The 25217-nt window shown below is 31.4% G+C and overlaps 2 long non-coding RNA genes across 2 annotated transcripts in view; both read right to left on the reverse strand.

The window, feature by feature from the left end:
* Nucleotides 1–5767: 5767 nt before the first annotated feature.
* Nucleotides 5768–7022, reverse strand: LOC109620046 (uncharacterized). The gene is made up of 3 exons (XR_010713655.1): nt 6843–7022; nt 6657–6721; nt 5768–6054 (listed from the first exon to the last, which is right to left on the reverse strand). It is a non-coding gene; the product is annotated as an uncharacterized lncRNA (long non-coding RNA).
* Nucleotides 7023–17216: 10194 nt separating this feature from the next.
* The window catches only part of LOC105338690 (uncharacterized), a 31421-nt gene continuing 23420 nt past the window's right edge, over nt 17217–25217 (reverse strand). The window contains exon 3 of the long non-coding RNA XR_010713656.1: nt 17217–17344. This is a non-coding gene — a long non-coding RNA (uncharacterized lncRNA). The remainder of the gene's footprint in view (nt 17345–25217) is intronic.

Consider the following 25217-nt stretch of genomic DNA (forward strand, 5'->3'; position numbering starts at 1 on the left):
TAATTTAAAACCGAAACCCGTTTTAAAATCGGACGATGCATTACAGAGATATCGGGGTTTAAAAATTATTTTTTTCCGGAAATTTTGATTCCGCGTCCTTGGTTTAAAAAATAGCGTTATGTTTAAAGTAAAATTAACTCGTACCAAAAATAATTGTTAAGTCGTACTTCAACACATTCGGATTTTTTTTGTTAAGTCGTTCTTGAAATCGGAAAGGTGATTGTTAAGTCGTACTAAAAATCATTCGTATTTTGTTAAGTCGTACCAGGAATAATTCGATTTTTTTTCATCTTTTATATTTAAGTTAATCTTGTTATTGGTTTAAGAGCTCTGCTTCTTACAGGAACTTCCAGCTTTACTTCCGACATTAACGGAAGACCCTACTCGTTGCTTTGCAACGAGCTTTGCTCTAGTTATTTTTCTTTTTTTTTCTTACAAATTTTGTCCGCGCGAGTTCTCGGCAATGGCTCGGCCGATTTTCGTGAAACTTTTAGATCTGATAGATATTGATCTGAACCTTATTGGAAATTTTTTATATTGATGACGTCATTTCCGTTTCCGATATTTTAACGTAATAGCGATTTTTGGAGGCTTAGTTTGTCCATGCAACTACTCCTAAACTATAAAAGATATTGAATTCAAATTTTCAGGGATTGTAGACAAAAGATTGTAGATGTGTATGATGTCAATCAAATTTGTCTGATTAAAAAGGCGTCGAAGCTCGCCTGGACCTGAAAACTGAGTTTAAAAAAACATCGTAATTTTTCTAGGTTTTCTGTGTTTATCTCTTTTATGAAAAATATTTTGTTAAAACATGTATAGCAAAAAAAGTTAATATTTACAGGACCTTTTATTTGAAATCATGAAAAAGGGGCTGGCCCCTCAAATAAGGGGACATAAGGGCTCTAAAGTCTTTAATCTGTATCCCTTTACTGAGAGATATTTTGTGAAAGCTTATAGAAGCAAATATGTATATCTCACAGTTATGTATCCAAGCAATGTCATGATTTTATTATATGTTACGTAATTAAGGGTTTTTAGGGGCTAAAAGTCCAAAATTTCGATCACCCATATCTCAAAAAGGAAAAATATTTTGTAATGCAATACAGAAGAAAAGTTGTTCAAATTAATGTTTTTAAAAATATGCAACCATCAAAATTTCGTTAAACGGTCCCTATAAGGAGATAAGGGATCGGCCCCTAAAACCTTCTTTCTCATTTATCTCTAGAACGGTAACGATTTTCTAAACACTTGTTGAACAAAATTTGTTGAGAATTAAATGACCTTTCATTTAATATCAAGAAAAAGGGGCTGGCCCCTCAAAAAAGGGAACCAAAGGGCTCTGAAGTCTTTAATCTGAAGCCCTTTACTGAGAGATATTTTGTGAAAGCTTATAGAAGCAAATATGTTTATCTCAAAGTTATGTATCCAAGCAATGTAAAGATTTTTTATGTGTTACGTAATTAAGGGTTTTTAGGGGCCAAAAGTCCAAAATTTCGATCACCTATATCTCGGAAAGGAAAAATATTTTGTAATGCAATACAGAAGAAAAGTTGTTCAAATTAATGTTCTTTATAATATGCAACCTCCAAAATTTCGTTAAATGGCCCCTATAAGGAGATAAGGGATCGGCCCCTAAAACCTTCTTTCTCATTTATCTCTAGAACGGTAACGATTTTCTAAACACTTGTTGAACAAAATTTGTTGAGAATTAAATGACCTTTCATTTAATATCAAGAAAAAGGGGCTGGCCCCTCAAAAAAGGGAACCAAAGGGCTCTGAAGTCTTTAATCTGAAGCCCTTTACTGAGAGATATTTTGTGAAAGCTTATAGAAGCAAATATGTTTATCTCAAAGTTATGTATCCAAGCAATGTAAAGATTTTTTATGTGTTACGTAATTAAGGGTTTTTAGGGGCTAAAAGTCCAAAATTTCGATCACCTATATCTCGGAAAGGAAAAATATTTTGTAATGCAATACAGAAGAAAAGTTGTTCAAATTAATGTTCTTTATAATATGCAACCTCCAAAATTTCGTTAAATGGCCCCTATAAGGAGATAAGGGATCGGCCCCTAAAACCTTATTTCTCATATATTTCCAGAACGGTATCTGTTTTCTAAACACTTGTTGAACAAAATTTGTTAAGAATTAAATGACCTTTCATTTAATATCAAGAAAAAGGGGCTGGCCCCTCAAATAAGGGGACCAAAGGGCTCTAAATTCTTTAATCTGTAGCCCTTTAATGAGAGATATATAGTGAAAGGTTATAGAAGCAAATATGTTTATCTCACAGTTATGTATCCAAGCAATGTAATGATTTTATTATGTGTTACGTAATTAAGGGTTTTTAGGGGCCAAAAGTCGAAAATTTCACCCATATCTCAGAAAGAAAAAATACTTTGAAATGCAATACAAAAAAAAAGTTGTTCAAAATGATGTTCTTAACAATATGCAACCTTCAAATTTTCGTTGAACGGCCCCTAAAAGGAGATAAGGGATCGGCCCCAAAAACCTTCTTTCTCATATATCTCCAGAACGGTAACGAATTTTTAAACACTTGTTGACAAAATGTTTTCAGAACTAAATGTCCTTTCATTCGATTTCAAGAAAAAGGGGCTGGCCCCTTAAATTAGGGGATCAAAGGGCTCTTAAAGAATTTATCAAAAGCCTTGTAATGGGAGCCATCTTGTGAAAGGTTATTAAAGCTAGATTAGGTATAATACGTTTATATATCCTAACAATATAATGATTTGCTCTTGCGTTACCCAATTAGGGTTTTTAGATGTAAACAAGTTTAATCTTTTCAATCTTAATTGGAATAAACGCAAGTATTTTAAAAAGCAAAGTAATAGAACTTATAAAAAGCGATACATTAAAGCATTAGTACTTCACTCCTTTTTCCATATCATGTTTTATTGTCGAAAATCAAAGACGATGATGTCATATTTTCTTCTAAAAATCGGACGGAAGACCTCCTCGTTGCTCGCAACGAGATCGTGTCTAGTTATTATTATTATTATTTTTTTCCCCTTTTTCTCTCGTGAATTTCTCAGAGATGTCTTGATGGTTTTTTATAAAATTTTCAGGAATAACAGAAAATAAAACGATCTAGAGGATTTTAATTAAAAATGTTCTAAATTCACTTCCGGTCGTCCGTTTCCTGTCCCGCGACAAAAAGCTTGTCACCTCGAGATCTAAGAAACGGTAAAGACTTAAACATTCAAACTTTGTGGGATGATAGACCTATAGCTGTAGATGTGTTTAAGAACTTTTGTTTTGTTCGTCATAACTTCCGGTCGTCACCGGAAGCACTTAAAAAATATATTTTTTAAGCATCAATTTTTTTGTCAATACAATAAATATATAAGAATAAATCTATTCATAGGAAATCTCTGCGATGTAATATCAACAAAAAATTTCTACTTCCGGTGAGATATCTCAATTATCTCAGGTAGCTTTTTTAAAACACATTTTGTACCCGCGAGATATCAGAAAGTATAAGCGATCAAGACACGAAACTTTCATAGATGATAGACATTTGATTGAAGATGTATTTAACCGGTTTCATTTTGTCTTCCGTCACTTCCGGTCCATACCGGAAGAGTTAAAAAAAAAGAGCTGTCTATCAGTTTAACTGTTTTCCATTGATATATTTTAGTTAGATAAATGAAAAATAATGTACAAAAGGCAAGTATACAAGAAATATTGAATACAATTTAAATTAAACACTTCCGTTTGCCCGTTTCCTGTCCAGAGACCAAAAACCTGATTTCGACGAGATCTCAAAAACAGTAACGACTTGAACAACCAAACTTTATGGGATGATAGACCTATGTATGTACATGTGTTAACACTATTTTGTTTTATCCGGCGTAACTTCCGGTCGTCACAGGAAGTACACCCAATTTTGATATTTTTATCATTCACAATAATTTTCGTATCCATTTTTTATTTATGTTAGAGAAGCAAAGTCTTACAGTTAAATTGATACTTCTATATCAAAACGGAAGACCTTTTTTTTGCTTTTGCAACAAGAGTCTAGTTATTTATATATTCAAATAAACAGGTATTATAATTGATTTTGATATTTAATTCTACAAGTTAGTGTGTATAAACAATTTTCGACCCACGCATTGCAAAACAATGAAAAAAAAAACAATTTATAAACCAACGATTAAATGACCAGAAAGATGTTCTTATATATTTAAAGCTTTCATTAAGAAGAGGAAATAAATTTTTTTGTTCATAATTATACACAATAACGCAATATGTTCACATGGGGTAAGAGAGCCAACTAGAGAAAAAAAAGCAACACAAGGAAATAGTTCAAATATAGCTTTCAAACTCAAACTATATACTGTCTGAAAAAATCATAAATTTCCTGTCTCCTTTCACAATGTATGTTCCGTGTAAGTGCATTCGATTTAAGTATTTGTGTGCTATATTGCATTATATTGTATTAAAACAATAAAACTAAAACCGTAAAACGATTAAAATTGATAAAATCACAATAATAATAGTATATTAAATTGATAATTTTAAATTAATCGCTTATTGATAATTCACATGATGCCTTTCATAATTGCATGATAATAGCGAATTATTTGTCATATGATTGGATAAAGGAAGTGAATAGGAACCTCTTACAGCCAAAAAAAGTTAATAAATAGTGTGGTTTATTAAATTGTAAAATGTATACATGAGTTAGAATCACGTCGAGGAAAACAAACCCTTATATAAATATTGTTTAGAAGTACAAGTAATGTATTTTGACGTCTTCTTTAGCATAGTCATAGCTTCAAAAATAGTTTATTTTGACATAAAGATTTCAACTATAAGAGTGACAACTATAAAATACAACGTACAACTCTTAAAAAAATCAAGCTCATTTATTCCCTATTTCCTCTTAATGATAGATTTCATTGACATTTGATGTAAGGCGATATCTGCGTATTGCTCCACAGATCAACATAAGAAGCGCCAGTGTTATCACTCCTCCGGTTGATAGAATTATAATGGTGACCGAGGTGATCTTTCTTTCTGGTCGTTTTGTTCTGGATGGCGGTTGGGCTTCGGATAAAAATAGTATTCCATTTAATATTCATTTTGTAATATATTTTGTTACTTTTTACACTAATAATCCTTTAAAATTTGTGTTGGTATAAACAAATATAGGCGCATATCATTAGTTATTATATTTTGTTTGATAATCTGCATTTGTAAATCATTGTTTATTTAATTCGAAAATTCTTATAAATAAAATCTATTTTATAATTTTCCTTATGGAAACTCACATTCTGATTGGCCCATATAGAAGGCATCATGTTTAGATCATGACCGCTGGACGTCTTACAGTTACTTATTTCTTAATGTCACACTATCTGTAGCATCAACGTTCATGACATCACAGTCAAAACCGCGATGTAGCGCGCGCAAAATCAATGCTCTTATTTTATCATGTCAACAAGCGCAATTCATGTATTTTTTTGGTTCGTCATATTTATATTTACTATTTTTCAGTTGTACATGCAGTTGCGTATACGTAGCTATAACGAGTTTGAAATATTTAACATATTGTTAAATGTATGCATCTGAAATCAATGGAAATATATATATATATATATATATATATATATATATATATATATATATATATATATATATATATATATATATATATATATATATATATATATATATATATATATATATATATATATTGTCAAACATTAAGTCAAAATTTGTATGATAACTGTTTATTTATGGATTTTTGCTCTCTATATATGCATGTGGTATGTAGTTTAGATCTGCCAAAGAATTGAATGCATGCCAAGTTAAAAACTGTATGGTAACCTTACAAGTAAAATAAATAAATTTTTTTTTTAATATCAATTAACTTTGTTTTATTTACCCATGGCTTTGTTTTGTGGAGTGCAACCATCTCTATGATGACAATCTTGACAGCCATGTTTACATATCTGAGTACAGAATTTTCCATAGTGCGGTGGTGAGCACTTCTGAGAACAATTGTATCCAAAGTATCCAAGTGGACAATCTACAAAATATAACATCTCTCTGTAAATGGATGAATTTTATTAATGCACAGGCAATAAAATAAAACGAAGCATATATAGACGAATTAACCCCCCCCCCCCCCCAAAAAAAAAAAAACAAAAAACCAAAAGGACGCAATTACATGTGTCTTTAGCACATCAACTTAGTTCTCTTATATGTGGTCTTTTTTTACATTTTAAAAGTATAAGCAAATACATGTATCACACAATCTGTTAAATATGTAGCTGTATTAAAACATTAAATTGAAGTGAAAACCAGCAAGAAATATTTTTGTGTTGTTGATTGAGATAACATCTTAAACTTAACATGATATCATGATGTAAAAGTGTAAGATGCTATCTGTTGTACTGATGGTATGCTACTTGGAGCATATACACATATTAATTATAATTTATACACTTTGTATATATATGTTTTAGGATTCAGCATTTATATACCTAAGATGAAAGTCAAACAGAGTACATGTAAAACAGGTACACACATATGCCAAGCTTCATGTGTTTATCTTTTTTCAGGACACGTACTTCACTAACGTCTTTATTCAGTTCAATCACGCATACGATAAATCAATGTTTAACATACCTTTGCAAACATTTCCCTCTTTGAATGAATTGAAAACACAAATTATTTCATCATCAATTTGACTCCTATGTAAAAAAAAACACATTTTAAAAAGAATGAAATCAACAATTTGAAAAAATATATATTGATATATCAATATCTCAATCATATCTGAACAATGTTTTTAAAAAAGAATCAGATACTCACTTTACCCCATTAGAGTAAAATTGAAGATAAATTGTCCAGAGATATAAAAACAAAAGTTTACATTTGTTGTCAAAAATATTAATCATTCTTCATCAAATGCCTTTGCTAAATATTTTACAGTTCAAGTTACCTAAAATTTTATCTAGTAAAAGATCGCGCATATAATTCTAATTTCCTGTTCTTGGGTGTATGGAAATGTTTTACAGCAAAGTGCAGAATATTTTTAGAATTCTCTGAAAAATTTATATGGACCTCCATAAAACAATTGGTTGCATGTATACTTTAAAGTTTGATTCTGTAAACAGATGTATCATTGATGTGTTTTTTTCTATTATTAATTAGTTCACATCAATAGTATATCTATAACGTCGAATTACCTGTGCAAACACGGTTATCTGTATGTAAAAGGGTTGCTTTTGTTTTTCAGAGCTATATAAAATTGAAATTTACAATGTAATAAAACCATCGTTTAATTCTAATTAAATATTTTGTAAAAACATAAAAATGATTATGATTTATCTATCACCTATTTCAATTGGATTGAAGTCGAAGTGAAAAGGAGAACATAAGTGTTATATATATATATATATATATATATATATATATATATATATATATATATATATATATATATATATATATATATATATATATATATATATATATAAAAGAAAAAAAGCAACACTAACTGCAAAACATAAGCGCTTTCATTGTTAAAAATCTTCAGACGTTTTACAGTCGTTAAAACTATGACGTAATTACGTTACCTAGTGATAACGTCAACAATAATACTATGACTTCATAATGCTTATTGAAGGAAACAATCATAGAATAAAGTTATATAGCGTTATATACAGTAAAACAAAATCAGAGACGATGAAACAGTCTATATCAAACTATTTAACGAAGGTTTTAGTGACTTTATAAAATGTTTTTCTTTTTCCCTTCGTTCAATTGCATTGTCAGTATAAAGTTTATAAAACGGAAAAACTGAAAATTGTCCGTGGCCACAAATATCAAGATGTTCACTAAGTTTAATTTTTCTGTACTCGGGTTGATTGACGTGTTGTTTGTGTATACGAATACGGGTGCGTAGGGTTGTTCCAGTTTCTCCTATATAGAATTCGTTGAATTCGTATGCCACCTTACATGTTTATATTAAGGTAGATCACCCTGCCATTGTTGTTTACTATTTTTTGTTTATATTTTACCTGGTGATCTCAATATTTGTTCAGGTGTTTTTTAACTAATAAGGGATATCCCACAGTACCTATTACATAAGTCATTTTAATAAGTTTAAGTATTGACTTTGTCAGGGATCTCCCTGTTTGTGATGTTGTTTATTTGTACAAGTTTTTAATTCGTCATTTATAAATGACATTATTTCGTCAATGACTATTTAGTTGTTTTTTGAGGTAAAAGAATTAACAAGCTGCAGTTCATAGATGGAACGAAAGATTTAAGTCTATTAACGGAATAAGCTTTATTGGTAATTGTGAAAGATCTGTATGGGCATAAATGTAAATACCTTTTTCTTAATCTATAACATATGTACGAAGTATTAAACAATTCCTGATCCCTTATTGTCTAACTCAGTACATGTATTCCGGAAATGTGCCGTTCAACATTTTTTCAACATTTTTTGTAAATTTTTCTTAGCTTGCGTTCCAAATTTCACTTGATGTCATCATACTTGTCTGGTAATTTTTTCTGTTGCATAGATACGAAATCCGAAAATACATTTGTAAGCCTGTTTTGTTGTTCTTTTTAATGTTATTTCACCTAAGGAGGGGTTATCAGATCTTTACGCAATTTTATTAGTTGCCGATGAGCTGCCTCAGACGCTTGCGTTGCCATTATATGACATATTTCCACAGCAATTTGCCACCAATATTTTGCTAAAAATAGTTCAATTAATAACTTTGCTTAGTTGACAAATTTGAACTTTGAATTATTTTTTTTACAGGTATATGGGTCATAAAAAATCACCTGAGCTTCTCAAAAGCTCTTTTAGGCACTATTAAAATCCATAATTTAACTTATATTTGTGCATATCAAATAACATTTTAAACAGTTATTATTTATAACACCAATGAAAAAATTTAGAATATCATAGCATAGACGGAAATAATGGCACTTCATAGAACACACAATAACAAGTTGAACTTTATATCGGATGTTAACAAGTCAAAAAGTGGAAGGAAACTAACATAACGGGAAAACATAGTTATATAAATAACTATAAATTTATTTGTTTTTTAATTGGCATATCGATAAATGATGGAATCAAATTTATGTACTAGATATCCACATTGTTCATAACATTTGTTAAAAAATATGCACTTTAATTGCTTACAACATTCCTACAACAGTCATATATATACAGAATACAATTAATGCCAATTGCTTTGAAAAAAAAAACACAACAAAATTAAACATGATGCATGTAAATGTGATATTTAATCAAATATCTTTATCATAGATTGGCTTTTTAATATTTTCCGTTTTGATTAGTTTTGTTTGTTTGTTTTGGGAAAATTTGCACAGCACATGCCTTCTGTTTCAGATTCATTTTTATCAAATTTAACATTATCTTTGTGAATGGGAAATAGTGGCTCGCTAATACACTAACATGATATGAGAACAGTATGCAATTTGATATAAGAATGGGAAAATATTCATATACTAAGTTTTATACTAGATTCCTTGTAATGATAATAAGAAATTAACACATGTCAGCAATATAAACTTTTGAACATTTACTGTATTCATCAGATCGTCTTTAGATACCAGTTTTCGTTTTAAAATTCGTACTATCTTATCAACTGCTGTGATAACCACATTAAAGAGGATGTGATAGGCCGAAATGACAGATGTAAAATGTCAAATATTAGCTTTGTTGTTACATGCATCATCATTTTAATGCTTTATCATATAATATAAAAAAAATATATCTAGAAAAAAAATGTACAATTACCCGGCCCAATGCTATTGATTAGAGGCATAAAGCAACAAGAAAAAAGAAATATAACGAAAGACACTGATGAATACATTGTAATACAATAAACGGGTTGTCTTTTATTAGTTTATTAAGTTATTTTCGTCTATACATATTTCATTACAATATTTTAGATGTATATTATCATGTTATCAAATTGCATGCAATATTCGTAGATAAACACAGTCTATTGTAAGTTGAAAATAAGCCAATCTTTAACTCCAAAGTTTAAAATATTTAAAAATTAAATGCAATTCTTGACATTAAAATGTACTTATCCGATAACATCTTCAAATAAAGTACACTTATTGCACCATCAAAATATTTAAGATAAAAAAACCCCCAAGAAAACAGATGTACAAATCACCACAAGTATCATGTTTACATATAAAATGAACATAGAAAATAATATAGCATATTCTTTGATTTTTGTTACAAATGTTACAAAAAGGCATATATTAACAGTTTCGATATTTACAAATAATCATCCATTTATTTGAAATGAGCAGTTTATACGAAAAAAATTATCCTACTTATTTCATCTCTATCCATTTCATAAAAAAAAAAAACAAAGAAAATTGTATTTGTGTATTTCACAAAAATATAATGTACACCGCATATACACGTTTTAAGACACATATTTGTTTGATTTTACTTTCCCAAGAATAAAAAAAAAATAACATTTTGCTGTGCTGTTGAACACACCAAAACAAATTCCTGATGCAAATATACATTAATTCAATCGCAAAACAAATATTGATTTACTGTTTTATAAATGAGAATGGTACAATGTATCAAGTTAAGATAAAATATTACTGAAAGTTCTAATAATCTTACTTGCTACATTTAATAGGTACAACAGTAAGCAAGCACTTGATCACGTGACCTGGTCGTGGTCTTGTTACATGTATGAATTCATTATAAATGTACAAAAATGGTTTCAAATCAATCTTCCATTGAAGTAAAAATAAATTCTGGAGTTAATACACATGTGATGAAAGTTCGTTACGGTTGCTCATAACTAAGGACCGATGTCCCTGTATTGCATAAAAGATTAAAAGGTACCTGCAGCCCAGCCGATGTGAAACATATGTCAAAGAGTTTATTTATCAAAATTTAATGCAAAAAACCGCATCAAAATCAGTGCAAAAATAACGGAATTACACCGCTTCAAAGTGGTTATTTTTAACTGCTTTGTGAAATCTAATCAAGAGAAAACAAAATTAGGCGAAAATGAGGCTTCAGCGGAAGTGACGTCAAGGAGGGAAACTTCTTTACAAAGCTATACAAATTAAATTCGATTTTTCAGCCAAAATGATTGATATAGGTCTGATTTTTAAACGTATCTAGTTATTTTAAGTATTGTAGATTTTGAAATTTGTATCCGTAATTATTTTATCACAATCAGATTTTTTTTCAAAGGATTTTGAAATTTGCTACTCTTGTCGCCTTTTCATTGATGAATACGATATCTAAAAACGCTTGCATGGGCAGATTTATGTTCATTATTCATTTTTTGATTACATAATATCCTTTCACACACGAGTGATCCGAGTCAATGACACAGTAAACAGATAAACTAACGAAGCCACTGCTCCAGACACACGTGTATCTGGGGTATGTATACACATGGTACACGAGTCTGGTGAACAACGAGAGGGTTTCACACCTCTGGACTGGTAAATTGAATTGTATCTAATTAGCTACTCAATTCTTAAAAAAATAAAACAGAAAAATAAATTAAACTGTGTAAAATCAAGCTAATACATGTGTATAGTCTGTCAACCAGTGATTAAAGAATCATGCATGAGACTATCAAATAGTAAAACTAATGTTCGAAGTAAATGCCTTTATTGTTACTTATATAATCACTTAAATAATGACCAAATTTACAATTCAGCAATTTAAACCTTTTTTTATGTGATCAAGTATTTATTTCGGAAGTAATTACGTTGGTCTTTATAATTTCCTATTTAATAAAGTGCAACTTTCCTTCGAGCGCTTTGGTCAGCAATTAAACGCTTTAACTCCAAATAGCTTAAATTGTTATACTGACAACGAATCATTATATAATCTGAATAAACTTAAACATTTTGACAAAGGATGTAAATAAATGTAAAATAAAATTCCATTATCGTATTGTTTAAAGAACACGAGACGGACTTAATCATGCAGCCATCTTGGATTTTCGCCTTGATCCGTTTATAATCCTGGTTTGTTTGTTAAAGAATGCATACTATTTTGATTTTTATTGATCCGATATCAATATTATTGAATAATCGGACGACATCATTTGTAATTTTAGGCTTATACGAGGAATAGACCCCGCGTTACCTTTTACGAAATATGTATTATCAATATTATTAATCAGTTGATAATGTCACGGAAAAATCATTCGAAAGAATGACAATATCAACAGAATATGTTTCTTATAACAAAAGTTCTTTGATTAATTGTCATTTTGCTACATATGTGTGCATTTATACGTAAAATGTCTTACACATTTGACTAAATTTATGAAGCAAACAATTTTCCGAATTCGGCAGTTTTGTTGGTTTAAACTCAAACAACAGTATATTTAGTCATCCAGGGTTGATAAGGAAATAAAACCACAGAAAAAATGCTCATATATGCAAGAAAACGAACAGCTTTCATACGATATTCCTGTTTCTCATACAGTGGCGTTGACCCCGTGACGTCACAGTTCATCTCGCGCCAAATCGGTTTGATTCAAAACTCGTTCAGGTGTGAAATCGGGTTTTCCCCAATTATCTCGAAACTACTTATGCGATCGCTGTAAAATTTTCAGGATGATGTTTTTACACATAGATCTCCATTATATCAAAAATTGACCGGTGTAATGAAGAATAATGACCCCCGTAGAATAATGACCGGGGGTCATTTTTCTACGTAGAAAAATGACCCCCCGGTCAATATTCTACGTAGAAAAATGACCCCCCGGTCATTATTCTACGTAGAAAAATGACCCCTTTGCCTGAAGAATAAGTGTCATTTTCATAAAAATGAGCACACTCCACATGAAGAAAAGTGACCCTTGTAGAATAATGACCCCCTTGTAGATTAAAGTTTTTCAGTATATTTTTTTATTATTTGTGAAATAGTCTTTACACTATTGCAATTTTTATTGCTGCAGTTTACAGAAAGTAACAGAAATTATAATTCATATTCAAATAAACTTAAAGTGAAAGAAGGGGTAAAAGTGCGAAGATGCGACGACGAAGCGCGAAGATGTGATGCCTAAAATGCGAAGGTGCGAGGGGCGAAGGAGCGATACTTCTATCGCTCCTTCCCAACTTTGCACTCTGGCCTTCGCATCTTCGCACTTTCGCCGTCGCCTTTTTTGATTGCATTCAGCAAGTCTCGGTCGATTACATAGAATTTTATACAGGCACCGTACTCGCCAAGGTTTTCAGATTTATCCATGCTATTATTGGTACGCATGCGCTAGGCCATCGCGCTTACTATGAATGTTTATAAATATTTTAATGTGTAAATGTAACATATATGTTTACCAGTGCTGGCTATGCCTAATCATTATCTACTCCACACTAAATGTAATGTCCGCCATAATGTGTACATATGCACTTCCAGACTCAGGACTGTCACTTACCAGCCGTCTCTTTACCGTGGACCAAACCCAGTAACAATGTAATTTCATTATGCGACACTCCTTGCTCATGCATGGATCTCGAGGGGGAAAGGGGGTCCGCCCCCCCCCTTCCCGGAAAATTCAATATTAATAATTTCACGCAGTAAAAGGGGAGAGGGAGTTCGGACCCCATCCCCCTGGATAATTTTATTTTATTAATTTTATAAAAATAAAATTTCCAAAATATGCCTCGGAACCATTTCAACGATGGAGAGCTCCGCAATTATAAAACATAGGTAATCACAGATTACAAAGCTCACCGAGACGAGGCATCACCTTTATGAGGCATCACCTTTATGAGACCACCTTTCTCATATTATATGAAAATCATCCTTTATGATCTTGGATATTCATGGATTCTGTTTGGAAACAATATCGTATATCATCTGTTAAAAAATTGTATGTTATTCATATGTTCATATGTTAATCAATACAATAATATAAAATTAAAATTGCATCCTATCATAATTACAATATATATCATATAATATCATAAAATACCGTAAAAAATTGTGAGATATGATATTGTAACGTATGATATGACATTGTATTGTGTTATACATTATTGTATTTGATCAAACAATACAATATCATAAAACATAATACAATATAGTATTATATGAAACAATATTAAACTGCATCAATACATCATAACATTGAAACATATGATATATATATGATTATATATATTATATATATATATATATATATATATATATATATATATATATATATATATATATATATATATATATATATATATATATATATATATATATATATATGATTATATTGTATAATTAAGCATTGAATCATTATTGTTTGAAAGATGTGGTCTCATAACTGCAACGGTGTGTGCATACAAATTGTATAACGCGCGCTAGCGCGTTATGAAAATTTGTTTGCACTCACTTCATTTGTTTGCACTCACAGTCAGGTGCATCATTATAATAAGACGCACCATTCATACAAGTTTAATGAAGTTAGGACCAGTAGTAACTAAGATATTATCATTAAAGGGCACCTGCTCCAAAAACTTTAACCAGCTGCAAAAACCTTTACCTCCTCCTGCATCTGAAACCTATAACTCAGATTCAGCACTCAAGCCTGTCTGGTATATCAGTATCATAAGACACACCATCCATGCAAGTTTGGTGAAGTACGGACCAGCAGTAACTTAGATATTGCTATTTAAGGCACCTGCTCCAAAACCCTTAACCTCCTCCAGCATCTGAAAGTTAGGAACCAGATTCAGTAGGTCCAGATGCATCCTCCATGTAACTTTGGTGAAGAGAGGACAAGTAATAGCTTAGATACAGGAGCTGCAACTAAAACTTTAACCAGCTCCGGACGCCGACGCCAGGGGTATAGCATATGCTCCCATTGACTTCGTCTCGGTGAGCTAAAAAGGCGAAAGCGCGAAGATTCGAAGGCGAGAGTGCGACGTTGCAAAGGCAAGAAGCGGTAGTAGTATCACTTCTTCGCCTTCGCAACTTAGCACTTTCGTCTTCGCATCTTCGCCGTCGCATCTTCTATATTCTCCATATTATTCATGAATTATACTTGCATTGAGGATTTCCGCAATACAAACTGCTCGGTATACAAGTGCATCACCCAGAATTAATGATGAAACCAAAATTATGAAAAGTTTACTCCACTGTTAGGCATTATAGCCAAGCTGAAGTTAGAGCCATTACGCCAGTAGAGGTTAACGGCCAATAAGGAAAATCGTCAAAGTGCTGAGAGTACTCGTACAGAAAATATATTTTACTTTATCCTCGGCATACTTTAGTAAGTTTAGTTAATATCAAGATGATTAATGCATCAATAGTTTGTATGAGCATTGGTAACGTTGGATACAACAAAGATCGTGTGATCAAAATCAAGCGGGATATAAACCCCTAACATGGGTGTTAACCTCTTATCAACGCTTTTAGAAACAATCTTTTCTTATTATAATCGATCAGTGTTTATTATCTTTTAAGATTTACTATAGTCAGGTACTCTTCACAAATTTGCTCTAAAAGAATAAAGTCAATCCATGATCACAAATACAACATTACAACAAATGTTTAGAATATTGATGTTCATGTATTACGCAGAAGAAAACAAAACTAACGCAGAATGCTTTTTTTAAAAATCACTTTCCCCAAGAAATGTAAATAAGAAGTATTCGTATTCCTACGTTACCTGCACCCTTAGTCTTTTTCCATAAAGATATATACAAGTATCATTCTTCGATTGACAATTCATTCACCAATGAATATTGCTTATATTATTACAACAATTATTTCATGATTATTGTTCGTTAATTATTACACAATATGCTCATTGTGTATGAATTTTTCTTTATATGCGTCATTTCCCGCCGTTTGTCGACGAGAGAAGTAACGTAACTGTTAACAATCAATTTGTGGCAATGTAAGAGTGTTTTGCGTGTGCTTGCTACGGATAGGAAAAACTATATACAGCGATTTATTTACAAGATCGGTGTTTATGTGATAGTGTTGAATTTCGTAAATATTATTTTATGCATTTTTTATTTCAGCTTTACAAATTAACGTTTATCATTACAATAATAAAATCATTCATATTAAAAAGTTGTGTTATACGTGTTATCCCTTAAAGTTAAAAATAGCAAATGGTCAGTTCTATATTTAATTCTGGTTGTTGATTGGCTGAGAGAATTTTCGCGCGGTGCGCGGCAGGTAGTTTTCGAGTGAGGGCTAGTTTTGGTCGAGCTCAGGGGAGGTGGACATTATATGTCTGAGATTATACGTCAAATAAATACGACTTCTGACATGACCTCATACTGTAAGTTCTTTTACTTTTTATTTCACAGATAAACTCTAATTATATAGCGTAATATTTTTGATTGTCTATAGTTTTTACATAAACACTATTCAGTGAGAATGCTAAGTGTGAAAGCAGATAATGAAATTATTATTTCTTGGTATTTATCAAAAATAGTGTTCTATACGCATACATTATTGTTTAACAGGATCCTGACTTGATTAACAGCATTTGTCATAATTATTTGAAGTGGACCCTGATCCACAATCAGGTATTACAATATTTTGTTACCTAAATAAATCTATTAATTGTTGTTATTATAGAGATGCATGTATATGATATATCTCTAAATGTATAAATATATGATTTAGTAATGTTGCATATGTACGTGTAGAAATTACATGGATGAAGTAATTGTTTATGTAAGAGCGATAACTCATATGATTAGGTACATCGTATAAATTGTTTATATCATTATCATGTTGTGCATATTATAAGGCACACTCTCATTGTATATTTCAGGGTTGTTCATTTTAATACAGAATATATATATATATATGAAAATCCGAACCATCAGTATTGTTATTCTTGGTACAACGCCCAATAGTAACGCTACTTCATTTATAACTTCAAAATCGGTTGAACAGAATGAAAAATAAAGTAATTTCAAAGTCATATCTTGGATACGGGGTAACCAATTTCTATTCATGTTTACGGGGGGGGGGTCATTTTTTTTATGGGGGTCATTTTTTTTATGGGGGTCATTTTTCTTCATGTTTAACATGAAGAAAAATAACCCCTGGGTCTTTTTTCTTCAGAAAAATCCAATTATTCTTCAGCTAGGGGGGTCATTATTCTACGTAGAAAAATGACCCCCGGTCATTATTCTACGGGGGTCATTATACTTCATTACACCGGCACTGCAGGTACCCTTAAACACAAGTGGCCCAAGCGTTATGGTTCCACCAATCAGTAAGATAATCAAATTATCTTGAGTTAAAAATATCCTGTTTCCCGTTGATTTAGTTACTCTTCCCTTTTCTATAAATAAAATAATAATTTTTGATATAATTTTTATGATATGTATTTTGAATAAAAAATGAATATAACATCCGGTGATTTTGTTAAGACGAGTAACGCATAACTTAGGTTACAATTATTATGATAAGTTGTGCAAATTGAGAGTTCTGAGCGTAAGTAAATATATGTCTATCGGCGTGTATTTCTTCAAATTTGCCGCTTCTCTCTTCCTATTTTGAATTGTACACAGTCGTCACCACTACGTTTCTGCTTGTATAAGCAAACACAACCGGAACATGATATTTAATAAAAATTCATGTTTTTTAATAAATGAAAAAATCACATTTTAGAGCCTGAAACCATCATTGGTTGTGCGATATCAAATGACATACAGAACATTGGTTTTGAATTATTAACAGCTCATTCTCCGTAGGAATAGTTTTGATATTACTTTTAAATTATCCATTAACCAAGTCAAGCTTTTGTTTGATGTAAATTGATTTTTGGAGCACCCCAGCCTCATGCTACTATTTACGACTAAGAAGTCAGGAAACATGTAGTTAAAAAAAGATATTTATTAATTACAAATATGTATTTAGTTTGCCTTCTTGCTAAGTTAATGAGGAGATCTATTAAAAACTTTTGTTTGGCTTATAATAGAATACAGTGTTACCATCAGACATTCTCACATGCAGGCTATTAATTTCACAATTAAATGTTCCTTTCATAAGATCACTGCAGTTATTCATATTGTTTGAATCTATTTTCTCAATATTATGCCTTTTAATAGAGTCTCTCTCTAGCACCAAAAACAGCTAATATTATTTTTATGATAAGGGTAGAGAGACAGATTGACTTTACATCTAAGAAATAAGTCTGATGGAATTACTTTGACTACAGACAAAGGCTAATACACCCCTGATGACGGGCTGAAAGAGATTGATATCCTGAGAAGTTACAGCCCTAGTTTCTGGTTGCCTTTTCTCCTTGTCAAAAACACCTTTACTAGGGGTGATACAGTACTAGGTACATGGTGTAGGAAAGTTACCGCTATGTTAACGTGCGATGGGGTTGAACTTTATCGTAAAACTTAGCAGCAGGATATTTAAATAAACACAACATATCAAAATGCCATATTCAAATTCACTTAATAAGTGTTTTGTATATGAAAACAGCAATTAACAAAATATCATAAGAAGCTCTGCTTACCTAAGTACTTAAACGAAAATTTACCTAAAAATGTTTGTATATTTGGTGATCTGGTTGTTTTATTTCGACTTTTTTTAGACGTATTATGCTCGACACGAATGGTACTTGCTGAGAATTTGATAAGCCTTAAAATGTTGTGAAGCTTGAAACTATAATGTAATTAAAAAATGCACGTAGCAAATTTTGACTAACAATGAGCAAACAAAACGTAAAAAGTCATGAATATCTAAATCGTTCTTGATTCTAATCAATGTAAACATTTTTGAAAAGATAATGCTCACTTTTCTATTATATTTGATTATAAAGGTCTAGTCGAAAGGCATTTCTAGATTTAATTAGATATGGAATGAAAATTAAAAATCATTAAGAACGCTTATTAGGGTTTTCCGTTTTTCAACGGAAAACCCTTCTGTTATTCTACTGTTTCTTATTATTAGGGTTTTCCGTTTTTCAACGGAAAACCCTTCTGTTATTCTACTGTTTCTTATTAGGGTTTTCCGTTTTTCAACGGAAAACCCTTCTGTTATTCTACTGTTTCTTATTATTATTTTTTTTTTTTTCCCGCAAATTTTGTGCACGAGATTTCTCGAACATTTTTTGTCTGATTGCTATGAAACTTTCAGGGTATGTAGATGATATTAATATCTCTAGACGTTTTTTTCAAATTTTTAAAATTCACTTCCGGTTATGAGTTATTGCCCTTTAATTGAAAATTGGGGGGTCTTTTGTCCAGAGTTGATCTCGGGAACTACAGATGATAGATGCATGAAATTTGGCGAAATTGTCGGTAACATTTTATAGTTTTGCTGGCATGAAAATTTTGGTAATTTCTGTGTTAGTTTTTGAGCTATTTGTCGCCAAAGTTTAAGATTTTTTCGGGGCTGAAATTTTGTTGCTTTTTGTATTATAACCTTTAAACTAAAAATATTTTGTTAATACATATAGAACAAAAGTTGTTTAGAATAACGAGAGCTTTCATTTAAAATTAAGAAAAAAGGGCTGGCCCCTATGATTAGGGGTCAGCAGCTCATACACGTATTTTTCTGATAGCAAAAATCGTTATCATTTTATGAAAAAAAATTAATTTAGTTATTGTTAATATTTTAAATAATGTCATTTGGTATCAAATTAAACAAGTTCTGTCCTATATTTTTTTTCAAATTTCATAAAACAAATATGTGAGAATCGTACATGAACGAGTTAATATGTCTACATAGACACACAAGCGAACAAATGCCACATTAAGGCCCAGGCATTTACTGCATTACGTTGTGTTGCGTCTTAGATAAATTGTTGTGATTCAATTTCATTTTTTTCATCTATATCATTTATGAATTCAATGAACACACATTATTTAAACGTTCTTTTTCCGTTTTTCAACGGAAAACCCTTCTGTTATTCTACTGTTTCTTATTATTATTTTTTTTTTTTTCCCGCAAATTTTGTGCACGAGATTTCTCGAACATTTTTTGTCTGATTGCTATGAAACTTTCAGGGTATGTAGATGATATTAATATCTCTAGACGTTTTTTTCAAATTTTTAAAATTCACTTCCGGTTATGAGTTATTGCCCTTTAATTGAAAATTGGGGGGTCTTTTGTCCAGAGTTGATCTCGGGAACTACAGATGATAGATGCATGAAATTTGGCGAAATTGTCGGTAACATTTTATAGTTTTGCTGGCATGAAAATTTTGGTAATTTCTGTGTTAGTTTTTGAGCTATTTGTCGCCAAAGTTTAAGATTTTTTCGGGGCTGAAATTTTGTTGCTTTTTGTATTATAACCTTTAAACTAAAAATATTTTGTTAATACATATAGAACAAAAGTTGTTTAGAATAACGAGAGCTTTCATTTAAAATTAAGAAAAAAGGGCTGGCCCCTATGATTAGGGGTCAGCAGCTCATACACGTATTTTTCTGATAGCAAAAATCGTTATCATTTTATGAAAAAAAATTAATTTAGTTATTGTTAATATTTTAAATAATGTCATTTGGTATCAAATTAAACAAGTTCTGTCCTATATTTTTTTTCAAATTTCATAAAACAAATATGTGAGAATCGTACATGAACGAGTTAATATGTCTACATAGACACACAAGCGAACAAATGCCACATTAAGGCCCAGGCATTTACTGCATTACGTTGTGTTGCGTCTTAGATAAATTGTTGTGATTCAATTTCATTTTTTTCATCTATATCATTTATGAATTCAATGAACACACATTATTTAAACGTTCTATGTGCAACTATTTGTCGGGGCGCCCCTGTTTGTGACCCCCGCGCGCGCGCCGAATGTAAACAGTAACGAACGGCATTGTAGAAAAGAGAGAGCCGTAATGCAGAAGAGAAGTTGTGTATTCTTTCGGTGTACACATGCATTTTCAATTTGCTGTGAAACATATGAACATGCACAGGGAACAATACTACATATTTGTTTAAGGAGGATATTTTTCTCGTGTGAATCGTTTACGAGGAAATTCTGACAGCCACACTTCTGTCGACGATCAGCCGTTGATAAGCTACGAGTAATAAAGGAGAAAAGATGGACATTAAAGTGTGTGATTTATGTGGATGTTACTGAAGAAGGTGAGGCTTTTACTCCTTTTAAAGTTTCTTGTTAACTGGTTAAAATTTAGTATATAGTATAGATGTACATGTAAGTACGTGCACACTGTTAGATGTTTTTGTTATGATGTGGGTGTTTGTTTACTAACGTGTAATTTTTACATGTTTCATGGATGTTTAGACTCGCTCGAGGTTCATGGGGGACTGGAAAGGGTAACTGAATTTATCTATTTAAAAAAATAACAGATTGTGAATTTTCAACTCAAAATTCAAAGCAGGGTCTAATTAGAAACATATCATATATTCTTGTGCAGAGGACTCCAAATGTAGTCATGAATACCCTGTAGACATAACTTCAAGTAAATAAAATTGTATACTTCAGACTTCAGAGTTAAAACATGACTTTAATATCTTTATGATGCCGATCATTGTATCATTAAAGAGGTTTAGCAGACCAACGGGTACCCGGTACATGTACTTGTACATGTAGGTTACAAGTTAGAACTATGCCTACCATTCTACCAGTTCACATAATTTTTCTTGTTTAGCAGTTATGATGTGTACTTAAATTGTCCTTGTTAATGTTTTAATTGTAATTTTTTATTCTCTTTTTTTAATCTGACTACTGGCAGTACTGGCGTGCGAGCAGTTCTCGCCGAGGACCATTTCTCGCTGGTGCACTGTTACATCATATTTTCGTATGTAATTTTATGTGTTGATAAAATGACGTAACAATGCACTGGTGAGAAATGGTACTCGGCGAGAACTGATCGCACACCAATATTGATTAATTACAGACAAAAACTGAAGGTTGCGAGTGTTATTTTTAATTGAACAACATTGTTTAAAATAATTCTTTATATATGTGACGATCAGACCGGTTTGAATACCAGTGCCAGATAGCTCAGTTGGTAGAGCACCTGACTAGAGATTCAGGGGGCCCAGGTTCAAATCCCTTCATTATTTCTCCCATCCTGTTACAATATTGGTGTTGTGACCAACCCCTGGCCTAACAGGTTAACTCGATCCGGCCAGGGATGATCTTCGAGGGTGAAGATCATTTAAGGGGGAGGAATGTGACGGTCAAACTGGTTTGAATACCGGTGCCAGATACATGTAGCTCAGTTGGTAGAGCACTTGACTAGAGATTCAGAGGGCCAGGTTCGAATCCCACTTTGTTCCGTCGTTATTTCTCCCATCTTTTACATATACATGTATATCAGATATATGACAGATGATTAAGGTCATCACATGTTTTGCATGATGCAATAAGTGTTAAAAACCTTTACTTTACAACAGAATACATTTAAGTGAATATTTATGTTTCTTGTTATTATTTGGTGTGGTTTTCTTGACAGTGTCGCATAAATAATTTACCCGCTCCTAAAACACAAACTTTCTTTTTGTGGATTCAGCTTACCGCTGATTGGCTGCTGTTGCAGCAGACAAATAAGATATGCACGCACAATACACAATGAACTTATCAGAGAATGAGTTGAGTTTATTTAAACTGTTGGAATTTGGGTATTTTTTTTTTAAATGTATACTTGTGACAAAACATATATGTGGTACATACAGCTGTAGCTTTATGAAGAAAATTTTGGTTAGACCATATATACCTATCATGCAAGTAAATGATATTTACAAAAAACTTGCAATTTATGGCGCACGAAATATACGCTAGTTTTATAAAGATTGACATACATGTAATGTACCACATTCTTTGAAAAATAATCTATTAAAAATTCTTCATTAAGTTTACTCATACATGTTTTATGCTTATTACACGTAGTATTGTTTTTAAAACATGTAATTTATAAGAAAATAAACAAAAACCCGCGCTAAATTTATTTGCAAACAAAAAAAACACAGTAGAATTGATAAAAAATGGTATACCAGAAGCTAATACCAGTACATGTACTTTGACGCTGTTCGGTGGGTAATATTCGTTTGTAATTTACGAATTGAAATATTGACTGTTGCACTACAAGTACGGTAATAAACTCTCTCTCTCTCAAACTCTCTCTCTTTCTCAATTTGATAAGTGTTTATACCTATGAAAAAATTTTAATATTATATTATGACTTGATATGCAAATTTTTGATCTTGTACTGCCTAAATGTTATGTCATGTATTGGGATATGTCATACTTATTACACTGCATGGTCAGTGTATTTTTTACAGAAATACTATGCATATGTTAATGTAAACACAGCTATTACTAGTACATGTATGTAAACACAGCTAATTATTTTTTTTATTTATTTCAGCTCAAAACAGACTCTTGTTACCACATGGCTTTTACCGGTACCTGTTGATTCTTGTGGGTCAGCTCCTGAGATTAACCTGTCGCCTCTATCCACATGCATATTCCTTGTGTTCTACAGACTATTTAACGGTAATTCAAATTAAATCCGATAATGCATGAACAATAATGGAACTTGAAGAAAGCATCATGCCATGTTGTGGTTTGTGTTTGATAAGAAATTATGAAAACAAAATTAAGGCTGTTTAAAGAAATTCATTAATTGCTGTGAAAATTTGTTTTTCAATAAAAGTATACAATTATGTTTCCTTTATTTTTTATTTCATAAAGATATTTAGATGTGTTTACATAATTGAACCCCCCCCCCCCTATTTAATTGTCTGCATTAAGATTACATGTAGGATATGTAAATGTACATTTGACTTTGAAATAACATCTGCTATGATAATTACTTTTGAAATGAACAAGAAACAACCTATTTCTACCTTTCTAAGGTATATATGCATAAAAAAGTAGAAAAACATGTCAAATTTGAACATTTTTCATTGAAATCAACTCTGTCTCCAGCTACCTGGGTGTGTTTGAATTTAATTCTAATTTAAGGCAGATGTCTAACTTGTAGGTTGTAACTTACTGTTTTAGCATGGTTAGAAGAAGACTAGAAATCAGAATAGATTAGATATTCACTAAATATGATTGTTAGCTTACTTTTTTCATGAAAACAAGAAATCACAAGCAGGACAGCTGTCTATTTGTTAATTAAAATGGTACAAATCATACAATAAACAAATAAAGATCACATTTTAGAATCATTGATGATTGTTTTCAAATATGTGTGAGAAATGACTCAAGGAAATTGCCACACGTTTCATAAAATTAGGTAAAACATTTCAAACCATGACTTTTTATGAAAATCAAAAGATTGGGGGGTGGGGGGTATACATGTAAGGGTATTTCTAAGTGATGTGAAGCTTTTATCATGATTATATCATGTAGGCATATGTTGTATTGAATAAGGTTTCTTTTTAAAGGTGGTTGAACAAAAGTTGACCTCTAAAAGGTCAGATAAAGATGTTTTACTATGGAGAACCCTGTAAATCTGTGTTTACTAAAGGAAATTGGAAATGGTGGGTTCACTTAAATGGCCATATTTTTATTAAACCTCAGTGGAATTGGCAATATGTGGTATTCTTATTCTCAGAATTGCATTAGCTTTCTTATTCTAAGACAAACCGTCTTTTCATAAAAATGTTAGTGTACTAACTAAGTTAAAGATACAAGGAACAGTTTCGGATAAAGTACCGTCAATATTTTTGTAAAATTGAGAGTGACTGTACTTGAAGGTTTATCATTGTTGCGTAGATTCATGAAATGAATTTTAATGATTATCAATAGTTAGAGGGATGTCTCTTGTTGGAATTGGTAAGCAATATTAAGGCCCCTAATTTTAAGTACATGAGAAGCAGAAATAAATTGTGAAACTTGCGGCTATGACAGATATGTTGACTTTACAGTGAAATTGAAGGTTACAAACGGGAGGTTATATTACATGAAATGTAGGTGGATGGGATATTATATGCCTATTTAGTATTTACTGGGTATGAGGACAATAGCAAGTTTATTGTCCCCCAAGACAGCAAATATTTAATGAGGCAAAGCCAAGGGAAATAGTTGCTGTGGAATGGGACAATAAACTTGCTATTGTCCGAATAGTCAGTTAATTGGTATTTCATTATACAGAAGAAAACTTTATTTGTCAGCGATGCAGAATTTCTTGATGATAAACAAATTAGAGTTAAATCAAACTTTGTATTTAATGCGGCGATCTTATTAGGTCAGAGGTGTTCCGAGTTTA

The sequence above is a fragment of the Magallana gigas genome, chromosome 4, assembly GCF_963853765.1.
Source record: "Magallana gigas chromosome 4, xbMagGiga1.1, whole genome shotgun sequence".
In the NCBI taxonomy this organism is placed as follows: Eukaryota; Metazoa; Mollusca; class Bivalvia; order Ostreida; family Ostreidae; genus Magallana; species Magallana gigas.